The 21,032-nt window shown below is 45.9% G+C and overlaps 1 protein-coding gene across 11 annotated transcripts in view; it reads right to left on the reverse strand.

The window, feature by feature from the left end:
* Positions 1-21,032, reverse strand: part of ADAMTS17 (ADAM metallopeptidase with thrombospondin type 1 motif 17) — a 338,906-nt gene that overhangs the window by 226,076 nt on the left and 91,798 nt on the right. The gene's annotated exons all lie outside the window — the stretch shown is intronic.

Below are 21,032 nucleotides of genomic sequence, written 5' to 3' on the forward strand. Positions count from 1 at the left end.
TCTACGCCAGGGACGCAAGTAAGTGAATTCCAAACCCCTCAGCGGGAGGGTCCTGAGGCCAGCAACGGCTTGAGAGGAGCCTGAGGGGTGGAAGAAATGGGTTTGCGTTGCAAAGGTCTAAAAATAGCAACAGAGCATGTTGGCCAAAATGCTCCTGAAAGATGGAAGGTTTGACTGTCTAGAAGCCTCTTCCTAATGTCTATCTCAGGCCTGGCCACTAGATTAGCACAGAAGAGTCTGATATTTAACACTTCTGTCAGGTTTAGCCACTCAGCCAAAGCTTAGGAAGTACTGGATTTTTAACAGAAGGTTTTATTGTTTAAATGAAGGTACCTCATGGGTAACAATAACACTTGGAAGAAAGATAATTACAAACATAGATTTAAAAATACATGCACACACACAGAGAAACATATCTTAGCAGGAGAAGCAAAGTCCATTGTTGATATTGGACACCTCCAGACACAGGTTTTTTGACTTTGACCTGTGACCTCACTCTGTCTCCCAGCAGCTAGAGGACAAGAACCAAGAATGGTCTGTGGGGAGGAGGAGGGATTCATCAAGGCAAGGTGAGTCTTGGAAGGCAGCCACCCTTTCCTCCCGGCACCGAGAACTCTGTTGGCACCAAAAGGAATTTGAAGTTGGAAAGCCTTCCCATCAGAGCGCAGATGGAGAGCCCACACATCCTCGAGGGGGACATAATCCAAAGCAGTCTTGAAGATAAATCCTTCCATCGGGGTAACTGAAGGGTTTTGTATCTAGTGATGGCGTGTCTCATTATTTCCAGCACTGTGTTACGCGTTATGGCCTATGTTGCTTTAAATTCTGAACTCATGCCATTTATCAAAGACAATAAAATCCCAAAGGCACAACTACTTATCATCAGATAATCCAATGGAAAGTTTAATTGAGGCTTCAGTCTAATGCCTCTTGGCAATGACCCCTACATCTAAGTCTCTAGCTAATTCTCATTTCATTAAAGACATTTCCCAGGGTGCCTAAGCTTCTTACTTCACAAAGTAGCCACTGGAACTGCTCAGACGATAATTGCCTCCTTACAGGAATGCCCAGCACCTCTCATCTGCTGGCCTGGCAGGGATGGGAGAAGACGACCTGGCCAATTATTGACAGGAGTCCTTGCTCCCTTCTCCGTGGACCATCTGTAATCACACCATACTTTTCCAAGTGTTTCACCAGCTGATCTTTTAGTTGGGATTAAAAGGCCTTCTTCCAGAGCTGATGTCACACAATGAGTAATTTCCTGGTGTGCCCAAGGCTTGCTCAGGGCAGGAAGTGTTTTGAATCACTTGCTTGGCTGGTCAGATGCTGGCTTTTCCCAAACTCACTAAATTTTGTCCAAAAGGGTCTTCTATTGTCTGCTGCTTTCTTCTGAGCTTTGAGTGGACATTTTCTGGCCTTAGATTCATCCATGATTATATTATGTAATCTTACAGTAATCCCTTGGAGACGTGAATGATGTGTAGTAATTCCTCATCATTTTTCCTCCTTTGAGCCCAAATTTGGGCTGATCACAGAATATTCTTTGGCATTGTTCTCCGTTTTTTGTCTCCACGTCTAATTCCTGAACCTTTGTTTTACGTATAAATTATACTTACTCTAGAAATTAATAGATTGACAAAAATGAGTCAAGGTGACTTTAGCCCCAGTCAGATTGTCTCAAGAGTCAAGACTTGTTTTCCCTCAGCTGAAGTCATGAAGAACTTTATGCTCAGAATGAGATAGGCAGAAAAATCAGGTTGGGCTGGCAACGTCTGGCCAGAGGTAGTTCTACATTTCATTACAAATCTCAGAAGGTAAACTTTCCTCAACAGAACCAATGCAACCCTGTAACCGGAGGCTGGCACTGGAAGCCAATATGTCCAATGAGACCCCTTCCTGCAGCGCAGAGACAGCATGGGAGACCCCACTTCTCCCCTGCAGCTACCTCCCCACTGGCCAAACCACATCATCCTCCCCAAGCAGAGGTGATGTTCAAGTCCTGGGTGTGGACCCATCCACGGGCTGTGGAAGCCTGGGGGAGATGAAAATGGCGCCAGATATGGAACACACACTCCAGTATTCCTAGACCAACACCAAGTCACGCAGAGAGGTTATACACTCTCTCAATAAGCCCACTTTGTTCTTAATCAAAATCATGCTGGTGGGACACGGATGCTACCTTGCTTGTACCCCTCCCTACTTGTTTTGGGAAACCTTGTGCAGCCACGGAGGGCCATGTCGGAAAGTGTCAGACTAGGTCACAAGTGGGTCCCTCCTCTTGCTGCATACATCAACTGACACCCCCCCCCGCCCCCAGCTCCCTGACCAGCTGCTGCCATGAAGCAGGAGGAGCAGCACAGGCTCACGCAGATGGAACATTCAGTACAGGCTGGACAGCGTGCCCAGGAGAGTGCTTCATCTCAGTTCATCCTCAACAGTTCTATGCACAGATACCATTTTATTTGCATTTTAAGATCTACATTTGAGGCAACGTATATCCATTCAATTGCCTGAGGTCTCACGAGTAGAAGGGGCACCTCAGGTGCCACCCCACTGAAGAAATGCCATTCTTAATCACCAAGGCCCACTGTCAATTTTGTTTCTTAAAAGTGGAGTGTCTAAATAGTCAATAAATATCAGTTGAATCTGAAGCTCCTTTAACCACTGCACAGATAAAATGATGCTAAAAAGTACAGAAGATTAACATACTGGAAAGTTATAGTCGTCATCCTTCTTTAAGATGGTAAACTGGACTCACAGGTGGGACTGAAAACTCGCCAGCAGTGGACCTGAGCTCTGAATCTCTCCAAACACCACCACAAATTTACTTGTTCAACAAATTTGTTTTCTTTCATTCATTCAGTTGTACAATAAACTTTTATCAAGCATCTATCACGTGCTAGTGCTAGGGGGATAAGAAGGGGGGACACGAAGACAAAGAAGTACCTTCACAGGGTTTGTGTTCCTGTTGCAGAGGCCGACAGTGGCCACAGATAAACATGTAATCTTGAGGAGTGGTCACTGAGAAGGAAATGGAGAGGCCCTTCTGACTCTCTGAGGAGACGCTATTCGAACACAGACCTGAAGGAAGGGAGAGAGTGCACCATCAAGATGTCAGGGGGACAGTATGTTAGGCCTAGAGACAGCAAGTACAAGGCCCTGAGATGGAGGAGAGCTTGGCAAGGGAGGAATGAGGAGGAGGCCGGCGTGGCTGGCACAGGTGAGTGACAGCCTGAGCACCAGGAGGTGTGGTCAGTAAGTGAGCCGTGGGCCACATGTTCTGGGGGCCTGCAGGTCTGTGGATTTTATTCCAAGCCATTGGATGATTTTAGCAAGGAACTCACATGATCTAATTCATATGTTGAAAGTAACCCTCTGGCTGTCATGTAAGAATGAGCTGTCTAGGGGGCCACTATGGAGGACCAGAGACCTGGCAGGAGAGGGTGATGGAGGTGAGGGGACAGGGGGGACATGGCAGGTGTGGTTAAGAGAGATCTGATTAAGAATATATTTAGAAGGCAGGGCCAGGGAGAATTGCTGGTGGATTAGAAGTATCAGGGATCTTCCAAAACAAAGACCATACATTGACCGGTCGACTTCTAAATATAGCTAATAAAAATCACAGCCACCATTTTCCAAGAGGCAGGCAAGCACTGTGCCACATGCTTTACACTTGTTTGCACACTTAATCCTGACAGCACCACCAGGTGTACAGCATCCCCTCGCGATTCCACCAGTGAGGAAGGTAACAAACCCAAGGTCACACACTGGTAGGAGCAGAGCCAGGTGCTTCGAGAGCTCCTTCTTCTGCTCCGTGACCTGCCTCCTCAGTGCTACCAGAATCCCTGCATTCCCAACTCCCTCCAACTTTCACACATGGCTGTGCAAAGCTGGGTGTGGAGGTAAAGGACTTCTTGGCCCAACACAGTGACTGCCTTATTGGTTTTGTTTCCTGAGACAAAAACCTCTCGGGGTTTCCACTTTATCTCAAAACTATGTTTATCTTGGCCATCGGAGCTCTGTGGCAAAGGAAATGCTGCAACCAGCCTGCAAGGCCAGCAGGGGCTGCCGCCCGTCGATCGGCCTGCCTCTCTGGGAACCCTTCCATTGAACCAGCAGCTCAGCCAAGGTGGAGAGGAGCGGGCTCCCAACTGCTCCTGAGGCAGCCCCTCCACAGCCCATGCACAGCTGTTTGGTCCTGTTGGTTTTGTAACCATGGGGTACAGGAGACAATAGAAAATATTTGGAATATTATGAAACCAAACAAGAGAAAAGCAGTGGGAACTTAAGGGAGGAAGCATTAAGCTGAATTAGCTTTTCCAAAAAAAAGAAAGAAAACACTAATCATTTTTATGGAATAAAACCCTCAAATGTCATGGAAAAAGGGAAAACAGCCCCAGGCTGTACAAGCAACACCTTCTGGTCATACCTCCTGCCACTGGCAATCTGAGAAGAGGAAGGCCCAAACAGCCACACAGTGAGACAGGATGCCAGAACATTCTCAGGGGGAGAAATGGTATTCAGGGATAGTCTCTTCTGTCAGCAGTGATATGACCCAGATTCCATTTGCCAGAACAGCCACACCTAGAGCCTGCTCTGGGAAGGAAGTTGGCGGGGCAGGGGGTCCACAGTGCTGCCTCCTTGCTCACGTAACACAACTGCTGGGCATCTAGCTCTTCTAAGCATGCAAGCAAAGGTCGCCTTGGCCCCTCCCACACTCCACACTCCACGCTCCACACACACACACACACACACGCACGCACGCACGCGTGCGCACGCAGCCAGTAGAATTTAGTTCTCCTGTTTCTCTGGTACTGCCAAGGCTTAGAAGAGTGGTTCTCAAACTTGAGTGCACATCAGAATCCCCCAAGAGCTTGTGGAACCCCAGACTTTAAAGGTTCTGATGCAGAAAGGCTTGGACAGGGCTGAGAATGCGCATTTCTAGCACCTTCCCAGATGGTACTGTGCTCTGAGATTACCCTTTGAGAACCACTGGCTTTGAGCATCTCTTTTCCAAAATGGCGCCACGGAGGACTTCCAGAGTCTTCTTCTGACACCTGTTGGGCAGGGGGCACGGAAACAAGACAACACAGGCGGCGCTGGAGGAGCACATATTTTGAGTTCCAGGTCCTTTAGCTCCAGTGCCTCATTTCCTTTCCGCAACTACCACACGAGTAGGAATTGCTATTATTCTCCTTTTACAGCTTAGGAAACTGAAACAAGAGGAGAAGCGAACTGCCCAGGGCTCCACTGTTAGTAGCAGAGCTGGGATTTGAACCAGGCAGGGGCAAACGAGAAGCTGTGCTAGAGACCTCCACTCACCCCACCCCTCTTACCAACCAACCCTGAGTTCATGGAAAATCTGATGAGGCGGCAGCACATTTGGGGCAAGTCTGATTCCTTGGATGACAGTCAATATCCTAATTATCACAAATGTCCACAGTCCCCAGTGCCTGGCTCTATTACCATCCCTAACACAGGTCAGCGAGCACAGGAAGGAACTAGGAAACCCACCTTGCCGTGGCTTTTTGTACAAAAGCAAATGTTTAAGACACTTATGCAAGTAATAATGAAACGACAGTAAACATTGGGAGGTACTCTATACTCATGTCACTGTGCTTTTCTTTTTAATTAAAAAGTCATAACAAGAAAAGCAAAAGCCCTAGCCACACTCCCATAAGGCAGTGGTTCTCCAAGCGGGATCCCCAGACCAGGCATCAGCGTCATCCAGCCCTCCCCAGTCCCACTGAATCCAAACCTCTGGGGTTCAAACGTGTTCTAAGCAGTCTCTAGGTGAGGGTGATGCGTGCTAATGTAAGCCTATCTACTGAGCTCTGTACAGTTAATGTGGACCCTCTTTCGAACTGTATTATATAAAATATACCAACTGCCCATTCCATGCTCCCCACCTCCCCAAGAATGGAGCCAAGCCTGGGTCTGTCACAGGAGAGAACTTTGTGGTTGGGTCTCTGGTGCCCAGCTTCAGTTGCTCCTATTACCACCAAACTCAAATGTGTACTGTGAGCCTGGCTCCCCAGGCCCCCCACCTCCAAGACCCCACCCCAGAGTCATCTTACTCCTTTGTCACAGGTCTAAGTTAGGTGTCACATTGGCCCACATCTGCTCACTGTGCAACTCTCGGTGAGTAACTCAGCCTTGTTTCTTCGTCTATATATTGGAGCCTGTACCTTCTGCATGAAGTTCCAATAAGCACCTGGCCGGTGGCAGGTCCTTAATAAACGTCAGGCCCCTGAGCCCCCACCCTTTGCCCAAACTGTCCTTGCTTACATGTTGACTCCTGCCTGAAGAGCCTTCACCTCAACTTCTGCTGAAGCCTACCTCAGGGCCCTTCCCAAAAGACCCACACAGTGATAGGATGGGTCTGGGCATGACGTCCCACAGCCAGCTGTAAGGAAGCAAAGACAAGGTTTACAGAGCAGTCACCCTGCACAGGCATTCTCGCAAGTGACTCTCAGAACAGGCCTCAAGGAGGATGTTCACATCTCATTATACAAGTAGAGAAACTGAGGATTGCTGAGTTTAATAAGCGACATGCCCAAGGTCAAGTAAATGGCAGCCTGAGGACGCAGACCCAGGTCTGACTGTGGCTGAGAAACAAATCTAGGAGTCCTGCGAAGGACAGCAAAGGTAGAGTGGGCCCAGGGGACACCCACTTGTTCCCGCTGTGGGACAGCTGCCCACCCTGGAGACCCTTCCTTTGCTCTTAGAGATTAATAATGGTTAACAATAACAGTTAACCTCAGCACTTCTAGAAGCCTTGGCTTGCCAAAGGCATTACAGGTGGAGTCTGATTTCCAAACGCACCCTCTCAGCTAACTCTCTGGCCACTTCAGCTAAAATTTGAAGTCCCATCCTATCAGTTTCCTATCCCACTTCTCTACGTCATTTTTCTTCTTTACCACTTACCTCTGTCCCTACTCTGGATTTCATTTATTTATCGCACATGTCCCTCCCCTTCACTAAAATGTCACCTCCACAAAGACAAGGACCTTTGTATACTGAGGGTCCCCAGTGCTGGAGCAGTGCCCGGCACACAGTAGGTACTCAATGAATATTCACTGAATGCGAACGCTGGAAAAGCAAAAGGTATGCAAGGACAAAGATCTATTCTGAAAATAGCACCTGTGACAAAGACATGAAAAAGAAAAAATATACAGGGTGAAAACGATGGGCAATTAAATACTTGCAGAAAGAGAAAAACGAATGGGCACAGATCTGACAGGATGAGACAGGAGCTAAACCCTCAGGCTTTGCAGCGAGTTAGTTCAGTGCCAGCTGTCATTCACTAATGGTATAATTTCAGATAAGAAATGTATCCTTTTGGAGCCTCAGTTTCCCCATATGCTAACAGAATAACAAGACCTCACTTAAAAGGTCATTAAAAGGCAAGATGGTACGGTTAAAAGACTGGGACCAAACTGTCTGGGGTCAAATCTTGGCTCTACCTTTTACAAGCTATATGGCTTTGGGCAAATTATTTGCCTCTCTGTTCCTCAGTTTCCCCACATGTAAAATGGAAATTATAGTAGCACTTCCTCATAGAATTGTGAGGATTAAAGGAATTAAAAACATGAAGTGTCCGACCACAAAGTTCTCAATAAGTGGTAGCTGCTGTCAGTTTCACCTCCATCACCACCCCGGATGACAGGACAAGGTGCAGCACTGACTGTGATCTTTCACCATCTGTCAAATAGTGACTGGTGTAGGGATATAGCAGAAGGCTCTGTTCTTCAAATTTGGAAAGTTCTTCAACTTTCCAAGGCTAAGTTCAAAGAAGGCTTGGATCTTGGCACCCCTCCCAGGCTTGTGAGATGCTAAACTATTGATGCCTGATATGGACTGCATGTTTGTGTCCCCCTAAAGATTCCTATGTTGAAGCCCTAACCTCCAAAGAGATGGTAACAGGAGGTGGGGCCTTGGGGAGGTAATCAGATTTAGATGAGGTCATGAGAGTAGAGACCCCACGATGGGACTAGTGTCCTTACAAGAAAAGAAGAGAGACCAGAGCTCACTCTCTCTACCATGTGAGGACACAGGAGGCATCTGCAAGCCAGGAAGCTGGCCTCACCACCAGACATCTAATTGGCCAGCACCTCGATCTGGGACTTCCCAGTCTCCAGAACTGTGAGAAAAAAATGTCTGCTGTGTAAGCCTCCCAGTCAATGGTATTTTGTTACAGTAGCCCCAGCTGACGAAGAGAATGCCCTTAACCAAAAGGAGATATAAGATGGCAGGGGGAGCAAGAAGCGGCTACACTTTGTGTAAGTGAGTGGAGAAGGAGGCCTCTCTCCAGCGCTGAAGGAGGGAGCCCCATAAAAGTGCTCTAGAATCATGGAGGCTGACATCTTGTCCACACATGGGTGTCTACCGAGCCCTCAGGTTCCCTGACCTGCCTAGTGTTACTGGAGCAGGGGCCAGGGCACTGCAGAGAAGAGGGTGGTACAGCCAGGAGAAGAGCGGACAAGGACACATCACCCTTATGCAGTCGACTTTACAAAGAAATCACACCTGAATCTTATCAGGGCCTTACTATCCTTGGAGCAGGGAGACATTTTCCCTAGCAGAAAATATGCCCCAATCTCAGGAGCATCCCCCATCCTTGGCCAATGAAGGAAGAGGTGGTCTCTAGGTTGAAGCTATCATTGAATGTCCTGTAGTCAGATGTCTCTCTTCCCTTCAATCTCAGCAGAGGCAGAGCATGTCCGACCCCTGAGTTCTAGAATATCCAGAATCATCAGTGAACCTGCTCGACTCATTTTGGGGTCAGGAAATGCTGGAGTGGGTGGTCCAGTTGTTACAGAACTCCTCCCTGTGCCCATCTGTTGCCTGGGAGATGCATGAGGGACCTGGGCTCCACCTTGAGCCCAGGACGGCCTTGGACCCTTGATTGAGGCTGGGAAGCTTCTAATCCACATCTAGACCACCTCAAGAGACCGGAGCTGTGCAGCACCTGTTGGCTGCCCAGTCCTCAGTACTGTTCTCGAGGAGCAGCAATCCTTGTGCCTCTTTCTCCTCCTCAGCCCTAAATATCTTTAACAATGGAAGGAATCTCCCCCAAGATCACAGTGAAGTCTGAAGGGTCGCAGAATATGCCACCCCAAGATGTGCCACTTTGGCATAAGAATTACTTTGAAGTAAAGGCAACTGAGAAGAAGCAGATGTAAGAAAAGATCTCTGCCTGCTCCTGCACTTGGCTACAAGCAGGACATAAATTTGTAAAGGTGTTCCCCGCCACACAGAGAAGTTAATCAGCAGAGGGAACCCTAGACCCTTAGCCCAGAGATGGCACCATAGGAATCTATATAACCACCTTGCTAAGACTAGCCCTTATCAACCTGTAGGTCCCACATATATTTCTTCCCACCATCTGCCCCTCTAGAAACTCAAAGTCCTTCTCCTTTGTCCTGTCACTTCTCTAAAAGTTATTATTTTTTAAGATGGTACATAAGCCCAAGTTCTAACCATTCCTTTGAGTTACTCATCAGAGTGTTCCCATGAGTATGTGCAAAGCATGTATAAACAAACTTCTGTTTGCTTTTCTCTTGTTAATTTGTCCTCTGTCAGTCTAATTTACAGGGCCCAGTCAATGAACCTAAGATGGGTAGAAGAAAAAAAAAAGCTTCCCTTCCAAGAGTGCTTTTTAATTCTTTACTAAAACTTGCTCAAGATTCTGGATTCTGCCCCTTACCCCACAATGCCCTGTGAGTCACCTGCCAAAGCTCTTCTTTCAGCCAGAACAGGGAGACGGTGCCACTGTCCTCTCAGTCCCTGTGGACAGGGAAGCCTTCCCTGCTTGGAGACCTCAGTGTATCTCAAGGGCAGGATCTCACACATATTCACCGGGACTTTGGCATTTCTGATCATGGAGGTAAGCGCTGTAGCAAAAAACCTAAATCTCAGTGTCTCGACCTGCTTTGCTTCTCACTCACATAAAATCCAATGTTCCAGGGCCCACAGCTGTTGGCTCCCGGGTGGGCCTCAGCCAGTCAGCCAGCTAAGAAAAAGCCTTGAGCACAGTTCACAGGAGGTTTGTAGGGGGCAGGCCTGAAATGGGACACATCACTTCCACCCCCATTCCACAGGACTAGGCAGTCACTTGGTCACCTACTGCCAGGAAGGCAGTGAAATTTAATCATCAAAGGAGAAAAAAATAGGTGTGGATATCAGCTAGCAGTCTTTCCCATAACACTCTGGACTGTGTCAGTGGTATATCCTAACCATGACTCAGCCCTTTCCTAACCATGACTTAGCCTCTTTCTAACTGTGACCCAGTCCCTTCCTAACCATGACTCAACCTGTTCCTAACCATAACTAAGCCCTTCCTGTGATCCAGCCCCTTCATAACCAGGACTCCGCTTTTTCCTGTGCATCAATCAAACCCCCTCTGCCCACAACATCACTTGTCAGGAATTTCTGATCCAAGTAATCTATGCCAGTAATTCCAGAGGCTGCTTGAACCCAAGCCCTAAATAACAGCCAGGCCCAGATCTGGTCTCTGCGAAATGGAACAGATCAATAGGCCAGCCTGTCATAACCTCCTGTCCCCTTCCTGAAGCATCCTAATGTCTTAAGCTGCATATCTGCAGAAACTGAGGTTAAAAACCCAGAGCTAACTTTCATCTTCAAGATGAAGAGTTGGGGATTCTTCAATTTAATGAGCTCACAAAGACCACAGAAGCCTGGTGAACTGCCAGAAATATGCAGGCAACAAACAAACCTTCTCCCCCAAATTTCAATTCTTTCTCCAAAGGGTCACACACACCCTGCCCCTGTGGTTAATTCTGAGTACCACATGGCTTGAGTGTAACCACCCCCAACTCTGTAGGCCGTGAGTCCAACAGTTGAGCAGTCATTGGGAAAATGAACTCCTGGCTCGACTCTAAAGTGATGATTTTAATGCCAGACACAGATGAGGATGGTCCATGGTCCAAAAACACCAGCGGTAACTTCACTACGTCTTAGCACCTGCATGGTTCAGTCTGGCCCTGGAATCCAAGCCAAAGCAGCACAGACTAGCAACCAAAAAGAAACTTGCAAAGGCATCCTAATCCCTATTTGCATCCTTCTAGAAACTTTAAAAAAGACTGTCTAATTCAAACTCCCAGCAATGCTTATTAAAATGCCCTCGTCTCCTTTCACTCTCCCCCTCCAGCCAGAGCCCAGCCCTCGCCTGGCCTGCTCAGGCTCCTCTCCTTCCTCCTCCCTGCTCTGCCCGGCACACCTCCCCAGGGCCCTACAGCCTCCGGTATCTCAGCACCCGGCCTCCCAGGCAGGGAACCACGAGGATTCCCTTCTCTGGGAGTGGTACTTCTTCTCCCTTCCTGACCATTTTTCCTGGAAGAAATCTTCGAGAAGTGCCAGTGAATAAAATTCCTAACTTTGCTCCCTTGGTCATTTCACTTTTTTAAAAAAAATTGTGTTAAAGTATATATAACGTAAAATTTGCCATTTTAACCATTTTTAAGTATACAGTTCAGTGGCAAAAATACATTCATATTGTTGTACAACCAGCACTGCCATCCATCTTCAGAGCTTTATCATCTTCCCAAACTGAAACTCTGCACCCATTAAACACTAACTCCCCATTCCCCACTCCTTTCTTCTCCTGGCCATTCTACTTTCTATCTCTATGAATTTGACTGCTCAGGGAGCCTCATATAAGTGGAATTATACAGGACTTGTCTTTTTGTGACTGATTTATTTCACTTAGTATAATGTCTTCAAGCTTTATCCATGTTAGAGCATATCTCAAAATTCCCTTCCTTTTTAAGGCTGAATAATACTCCATTGAATGTACATACCATATTTTGTTTATCCATTCATCCAAAGGACACTTGGGTTGCTTCCACCTTTTGGCTAGTATGAATAATGCTGCTATGAACATGGATGTACAAATATCTGTTTCAAGTCCCATTTCTTTTGGATGTATACCTAGAAATGGAATTCCTGGTTCATATTTTTATTTTTTGAGGAACAACCATACTCTTTTCCATAGCAGATACACCATTTTACATTCTCAGCAGCAGTACACAAGGGTTCTCAGTTCTCCATATTCTTGCCAACACTTATTTTCTGGGTTTTTTCTATTTTTTGCCCATCGTCATCCTAATGGGTATGATCAGTCATCTCATTTAACCTTCACAATAACACTGGCTATTATTATCCCCATTTTACAGATGAGAAAACAGAGTCAGAGATATCAGGTGACTCACACAAGGACAGTGCTGGAAGTGGGATTTGAACCCAGGTCTAACAGCAGGGCCAATGCTCAGACCACTGCACTAAGTCAAGTGGAGGCCCCTGAGGATGGGGTCAGAGGTCACTGTGGAGATGACTGGGCCCTGCAGGTGGTGAAAGGGATCACAAGGGCCACTGTGACGGCAGCTGTGATGGGAGCGCTTCTCTGACTCTTGGCTCACGTCAGCCAGGGCACAAGCCTTTGCTCTCACTGAACCCATCACAGAGGGAACCCTGGCCCCCTCACCTCTCCTGCCCACTCCTCAGGCTCTCAATGAGCAGACTGCAAGCAGGCTCCAAGAGCATTCAAGGACTCACAATTACAAAAGACGCATCTCATAACATAGTTATGAGTCCATACTACCCAAAGAAACCTACAGATTCAATGCAATCCCTATCAGAATCTCAATGACATTCTTCACGGAAATAGAGCAAAGAATACTAAAATTCATATGGGGCAATCAAAGACCCTGAATTGCTAAGGCAATTCTGGGAAAAAAAACAAAGCTGGAGGTATGACAATCCCTTACTTCAAAATGTACTACAAGCCATAGTGACCAAAACGGCATGGTACTGGTACAAAAACAGGCACACAGATCAACGGAACAGAACTGAAAGCCCAGAAATAAAGCCACACATCTACGGATGGCTAATCTTCGACAAAGGTGCCAAGAACATACAATGGAGAAACGAAAGCCTCTTCAATAAATGCTGTTGGGAAAACTGGACAGCCACAGGCAAAAGAATGAAGGTGGACCACTATCTTACACCATACACACAAATAAACTCAAAATGGATCAAAGGCTTGAAGATACGTCCTGAAACTATAAAACACCTGGAAGATAATATTGGTAGTACACTCTTTGACATCGAACTAAAAAGGATCTTTTCAAATACCATGTCCTCTCAGACAAGGGAAACAAAAGAAAAAATAAACAAGTAGGACTCCATCAGACTAAAGAGCTTCTGCAAGGCAAAAGAAACTAGGATCAAAACAAAGAGAAAACCCACCAACTGGGAGAAAATATTTGTAAATCATATATCTGACAAGGGGTTAATATCCATAATATATAAGGAACTCACACAGCTGAATAATAAGAAAGCAAAAAACATGATCAAAAAGTGGGCAGAGGAGATGAACAGATATTTTTCCAAAGAAGATATACAGATGGCCAAAACACATGAAAAGATGTTCAACATCACTAATCATCAGGGAAACGCAATTATGCCTGTTAAAATGGCTATAATCACTAAGACTAAAAATAACAAATGTTGGAGAGGGTGTGGAGAGAAGGGAACCCTCACATGCTGCTGGTGGGAATGCAAACTTGTGCAACCACTATGGAAGACAGTATGGAGATTCCTCAAAAAACTAAAAATAGAACTACCGTATGACCCAGCTATCCCACTACTGGGTATCTACCCCAACAACTTGAAATCAACAATCCAAAGTGACATATGCACTCCTATGTTCACTGCAGCACTATTCACAATAGCCAAGACATGGAAGCAACCCAAGTGCCCACTGACCGATGAATGGATAAAGAAGATATGGTGTGTATATATATATATATATATATATATATACACACACACACAATGGAATACTACTCAGCCAGAAAAAAAGACAAATTCATCCCATTTGCAATTAGCATGGAAGGATCTAGAGGGAATTATGCTAAGCGGAATAAGCCAGTCTGAGACAGACAAACACCAGATGATTTCACTCACATGTGGAATATAAACAAGTACTGGGACAAAGAAAACGGTTCAGTGGTTACCAGGGGATGGGGGGTGGAGGGGGTACAGGGGGTAGAGGGGAGCACTTATGTAGTGACAGTCAAGAAATAATGTACAACTGAAATCTCACATTGATGTAAACTATTACAAACTGAATAAAAAAAAAAAAAAAACGCATCTCATAAAGGCCAAGTTTCCCATTTATGATTCTACTTGCCCCACTTCCTCCATACCAGGAGGGGTTTTTTAAGTTTCTACCAAACCTAATAAAGAGTCCAGACTGACTCAGAACTGCATGACTGGAGTCAGAGCCATGCCATACAAGATGAAGCAACTTACTTCATTCCAAACAAATCATAAAGTGCTCCTTTGGCCGTGAGGAACGGAAACACTGCTGGAACAACGGAGACTCCCTCTGCCAAAGTCACGCCAAGACCCACGCTGAATGAGACGGCGGCGGACTGTGGCCTGACACCGATGTCACCAACATCTCGCGCAGATTAAGGGCCACCCAGCTGGAACGGCATCTGTTTCAGAGTCCCCTTGCTGGCCACCTGAGCACAGAACCTGGGAAGGTGCTAACCAGTGGCTTTGTGAAAGGACGCTCTCTCAGAGGGCACCCACTTTCTGAGCTGAATATAGAAGGAAGCTTGAAAGTCTGTGTTTGAAGGGCCCCGCTGGAAACCCTGCAAGGGCCAGGTTCCTTCTCATTCAGCGCTCTTGCTTTCCAACCCAAAAGGCAATCAAGCACAGCCATGTGCTTTGCTGGTCTCTGTCTAGTTCCAAAATAAATGTGATTCCAATCTCCCAAGGGCTGGGAGAAGGCCACCCCATACAAAAACATATTCATGTATTTTCACCAATTTAAAATGTACTTCAGCCATTATGTAACTTTAAACACGACCCTGGCAGGAGGAAGAAGAAAAGTTGAACTTGGTCCCCTGAGGCAACTGGTTTCAGTGTGGACTTCCTGCCAGGTCCCAAACACAAATCTCCTGCCTGGGTTCTTGCTGTCTTGTCGCCAGGGCAGATGGGCCTTCCCAGGAAGACTTCCATCTGGGGAACTTACAGAACTTTCTGGCTGCAAAGGAAGCCCCTCCAGACTTTAAGGTACAGGATGGATACACGCTACGTGCTTGCACGTGCACACATGCACCTTGGCATGTGCGTATATCAATTCACATTTTTATTCACCCAGTCACTATCTTCAAGTCACACCACAGGAGAGCCATACAGAGGTAAATGGCAGGAAACTCCCCAGGTTGTTTTTGTCCCTGTTCTTGTCCCCTTCTGTTTTCCTTAGGCATGGCAGCTCCTACCAAGAGTCTTTTAGAAGACCAATTCCAACAACCAGACACAACTTATTGGGAATATTTGAGAAAATACTTTCTAACTATGTTTAAAGCTGAACAGGTGAAAGAAGCTGGTTTACTGAAGTATATACTTTTTAGCTTTCCCAGCAACTTGATTAGCTGAGAAATCCAAACTGAATTTGTGGGAAGCAAAGCCCTAACATTGATAGAATGCAACTTTCCCAACTTGCCTAAGGGGATGGCCTATTTTTTTTTTAATCACATGATGACAAAAGCAGCGCTTGCCCAACAGCCTAAACCCCTGATTGCTAGACACATGCATATTTGAATCCGCAAATTGAAACCTTTCATAAAACCTCTCAAGTCACAGAACATGGTCAAGAGCATAATTATAAATTCCCATATAACTTCTGACAAACAGATGAATTTATTGAAGCTCTCAGGTTGTCTGATTTGGGATGACCAATGTGTCCTCGACTGTTAAGTCTTCTCCTCTGCAAGCTTCTCAGAGTAGACACAAAAGACACAGCGTGGACAAGCCTGAAAGGTAAGCAGCAGGCACTATGCCCAACACGAAGTAGGGTTGCAAGGTAAGGAGACTGAGACATCAGAACTTGTTCACTCAGCGGGGTAATTTCCTCTCAGAGGCAATCATCTGAAACTACTTCTAACCAACAATTTTGGAGGAAAATTGAAACTTGACTTCTGTAAGGTCACAGAGGATAACAAAATAAAGCAAAACGAATAAACAGGAAAGCCTTCAGAAACTAAGAAACCCAAAGCTTAGTCTTACTAGTAAAACTTTTGTATTCTGACCTCAAACAGTACTTTCCAGCCTCATTCAGCAGATAGAACCTTTGACACCTCTGCAATTCAAAACTAATCTCACAAAATGAAGACCAACACCACAAAATACAAAATGAATGCCCCCTCTGAAGGCAGTTCCACTGGGGTCTACACACTTTTTCAGCAGTGGCACCAGGACTGGATAAGCAAATGGTCCTCCAGGATGACTGACAGGAGGGGATAAAGTATAAATTTTGGTATGTTTGTCTTTATACATAAAAAGTGGCATGAGTTTCTTGCCAGAGTTCTAAATTATGACATCACATAGTTCACAATTTCTCTTCTTCCTTGACACATTCAATTAATAAAAACCCAACAGGTGCAGCATTACAACACATAGCTCCACTCTCCCTCACCGCTTGCTGGGTCCCTAGCACATTTTCCTTCCATGGACTCACGATGGGCCTGAAACAGGAACCCCTAGGCGGCATCTCCCTGGCCTTGTGTGTAAAACAGTTCACAGGGCCGCAGAACATTTCCATTTCCTTTGTGCAGGATTATCACATCCCTCTAGTGGGGGAGGAAAAGCAAGGATTTTTCATTAATTAAAAAACATTATTAGACCAAGTGAAGAGAAAAAATAAATCCCAACATTAAAACTAACTTCATAAAGCTTGAATTAGGCTGCCAAAAAAAGAATCATCACAGCTCAGCTTACAGTCAAGGGTAGGAGCAGGACAAACGCCCCACGTCACTCACATATCTGATGTGTATAAGACATGTCTGGTCAGCCAGGCTGTGGGGAGAAGTGCCTGCTCAGGCCACCACCCAGTGAGAGGCCCAGAGGTGTGTGTGTGGGCAAGAGGGATGCAAAGGGCCAGCAAAGGCTTCCAAGGGTCTCACCTCTTTCACCTGCTCCTCGCCTATGACAGCTTCTCCATCAGCACAGTGGCAGGAGAGCAAATCACACAGGATGAAGCAATTCAACAGAGACAAAGCCTACACCTCACAAAGGCAGGGTGTGAAATGTGCAAAGTGGGGACCACTCGGTGAGGGGGCAGACGCTTCTGTGAGGGATGAAGCCTATTTTGCCAGATTCTTCTGCCTTAAGAGTCGCCTTTTCTCCTGTGTCCTCCTCCAAGGTGGGGATCAGCAGAACCCCTGTGGTGCCATCCTTTCTCCTTCCATAGTGGCCCAGCAGAGGCTCAAGGGAGGGTCCCTCAGGTGTGATTTTTTAAAAAGTGAGTTCATTACCTGTGCCATCAAGCCCCACCCAGTGTGGAGGAGCTTGGTGAGGCTGCTCCCCCTCAGGGTTCAGGACCACCTTAGAATGAAGGCCAGGGAAGCTCCCCCTTGCCTATGTCAGCAGGACCCCTTATAATGTGAAGACATGGTAAACCTGAGAACATGTTGGCTTCTTGTGCCTCAATCTTTACTGAAAGGTCAAGGGTGTAGTGGACATTGGTCATTCAGGACTGTCCAGCATCCCTCCTCCCTGGCTAAAGCACACCAACCCCTTTGGAGACCCCCCACAGACGTTCCTGTGGGAAGTACTGTTGCCTCCCCTATGGAAGCCCACAGGACCAGAGCCTCCCTCACCCCCTTGCAGTGGGGGTAGGTGGGCAGGCCACATGACTGAGGGCAGGACTCAGAACCAGGAGCTGGTGACAGGTAGCTGGCTGAGAGGGAAGAGGTCTTGTCACTGACCTCTGCGTGGTGTATGTAGCCTCACCATCTGGAGCCACCTGGGGTGCTGCCTGTGTTCCAACCAGGTCCTCCAACCTCGTGGCAGCCCTGCATCTGAAAAATGCCCTTTTTGCTTGTTCCTCACAATCAGGCATCCATCTGACGAGATGGGCTAAGGCAGACCGGGCAGGGTACAGGAAAAGTATTTTTCACAGAAGCCCGAACTCCACCCAGTACCTCAGAGGTTCTTCAAATAAGTTGTTCAAATTTAACCCTGCAATCTATTTTAAACTATTTTTAAAATAGTAATTAAAACATTTACAACAGTGGGTTACCTTTGGTGATGTATTGACAGGGAGGCGGCACGAAGGAACCTTAGAGAGGGCTGAAAACATTCCATATCTTAATCTGAGTAGCGGTTCCACTACTACGATTGCACAACAACATGGGAGTACTTAACGTCACTGAGCTGTTCACTTAAAAATGGTTAAGATGGGGGGCCAGCCCCGTGATGTACTGGTTAAGTTCGGTATGTTCTGCTCACGCACAGGTTCATGGATTTGGATCCCAGGTGCAGACCTGCACCACTGGTCAGCCATGCAGTGGTGGCGACCCACATATAAAATGGAGGAAGACTGGCACAGATGTTAGCTCAGGGCTAATCTTCCTCAAGCAAAAAGAGAGCAAGATTGGCAACAGATGTTAGCTTGGGGTTAATCTTCCTCAGCCAAATAAATAAATAAATAAATAAAAATTAAAAACTGGTTAAGACAGTAACTTCTATGTTAAAAAACCACACTCTTTACTCTGTGGAAGTTATGCCCTAATTAAAACAAGAAAACAAATAAAAAACACTATTATATACTAAATTCTGAAACACTGGCAGCCCCCAAGCTTTCCTAGTTATTTCAAGGTACCAGATTATCTCATTTTCTGCAGAACTCAGGACACGGCCCCTCTTGCTAGAGCTGGATCCTGAGATTTGAAGGCAGCTGTTCAAAATCTCTTAGCATTGACAACCACATATCTGTTTGATTCAGATTATTTTTCCATTCTATGGAATCAAAACAAAGTACAAAAATAAACTGGATGCTAGAATGACAAAACTATAGAGACGGAATACAGATAAGTGGTTGCAAGGGGCCCGGGAAAGGGAGTGAGGGGGAGACTCTACAAGGGCAGCCAGAGGGAGTGGCCTGAAGGTGAGGGACCAGTTTTGCTCTTGACTGTCATGGTGGTTGGATGAATCTATGCACGTGATAAAATGTCACTGAACTATAGGTGAAAACACACAAAAATGAGTTCATGCAAAAACCAGTGAAACCTGAGTAAGATCTGTAGTCTAGTTCATTGCATTCTGCCAATCAATTTCCCAGTATTCGAAATACACTATAGTTACATAAGATGGTACCATTGGAGGAAGCTGGGTGATAGGTACAAGAGACTTCTCTGTACTATTTTGGCAACTTTCAGAGATTCTATAATAATTTCAAAATAAAAAGTAAGAAAAATACGGAAGTAAACTGGATGTTGAGACTGCTATAAGACTGCTATACCCCCAACTTTCGAAATTTTATGTTCATCAAATCATCCATTGTTCTTAGGGACTGACTTGATAATATGTACAAGTAAATTATGACATATTAAAACAAATGTGTACTAATAAAACACCACATAGGTTTTCTGCCTTTTGTTTTTGTTGTTTTTAAGGAGGGGATTCAGTTTCTTTGTAAATGCTGAAAATCACAGAGGTATTGGAAAGAGCATGCAATAGGGAAGCAGGAGCCGGGGCTAATTCAGCCCTGAGCGAACCACTATGACAAAAAGAATCAGTACACCTGGTCCATGGCATCTAAAGACTTTCAAGTTTAGAAAATGAGACATATCCACCCAGGAGGCCACACGAGGACATAAGATGTCCCCAAGAATATGTGGCTAAGTGTCAAATGAGTAATGTTATGTATTGAATTGTGCACCCCCCCCACCCCAGCCCAACCCCGATTCATAAGGTGAAGCCCTAGCCCCTCGTGTGAGTGTATTTGGAGACAGGGCCTTTAAAAAGCTAATTAAGGGTAACTGAGGTCATAAGAGTGCAGCCTAATCCAATATGACCAATGTACTTATAAGAAGAGATTAACACAGAGGGAAGACCACGTGAAGACACAGGGAGAAGACAGACATCTGCAAGCCAAAAGAGAGGGGCCTAGGGAGAAATCAATCCTACCGACATCTTGATCTTGGAATTCCAGCCTCCTGAACGGTGAGGAAATAAATGTCTATTGTCTAAGCCATCAGTCTGTGGTATTGTTATGGTAGCCCTAGCAGACTAATATAAGTTAAGATGTGGTTCAGAGAGGGAAAGAAGATAGAACTAGCTGCCTGCTCTTGAACAGAGGGCTTGAAATACAGTACATAATCACAACTAATGGAAGATATGAAAGTTATTTATTCAAAAGAAAAAAGTCAGCTTTAAATCATATGAAAAAAACCTCATGTGGTGAGATGCATATTGTTCAGAAACTCTAGAGTTCCTTCACCTGCATTCATTCTTCATTCCTTCATTCAACCAACCAACAGTGGTGACTGAGCCTCTCAAGCCCTGGGCCAGGTGCTGAAGGCTAGGATACACAGGTTAAAGCCAGAGCTGTCCTCTGTGTAGTGCAGTCTTTCAGGAAAGACATGAAGGCAAGGGCAATGTGACAGGTCAGTGCCTCCCCAGCGGCAAGCGGAGGGCACAGGAGGAGCATAGAGCAGAGGCTCCTCCCAAGAAAAAGTACGGTGGCCATCAAAGCCAACTTTGTGAACACTGCAAAAGAGCAGTGAGCCTTTGGGATAGCACATGCCTTGGCAGCTCTGTCAATAGACAGAGACCAATACGTACTAGTCCTCTCCAGCCCCAACCAGGCTGAGATGTGTGTCAGCTATCCCTCCATGGAAGCCTATTTCACACTGCATTTGTCCAGTTATTCCATTGTGGAGACAGCCCCCAAATAATGAAGCACAGATTGGTTGACGGGTTGGTTGGTTTTTGATATCTAGCTCTCAGATTTGTTTATAGGATTGATGAAATATAATAAATAAAAAATCACTTTGTAAACTCTAAAATGTGACAGAAATGCTAGCTATCATTATACTAGATTTTGAAGTGCCTTATAATTCTCCTAGTTCAAAATGACCATTTTATGGATTATGAAGATTTACCCAAGGTTGCCCAACTAGTAAGGGGAGGAGCCAGAGCAAAGGCTCAGG

This window comes from Equus przewalskii, chromosome 1, assembly GCF_037783145.1.
Source record: "Equus przewalskii isolate Varuska chromosome 1, EquPr2, whole genome shotgun sequence".
Taxonomy (NCBI): Eukaryota; Metazoa; Chordata; class Mammalia; order Perissodactyla; family Equidae; genus Equus; species Equus przewalskii.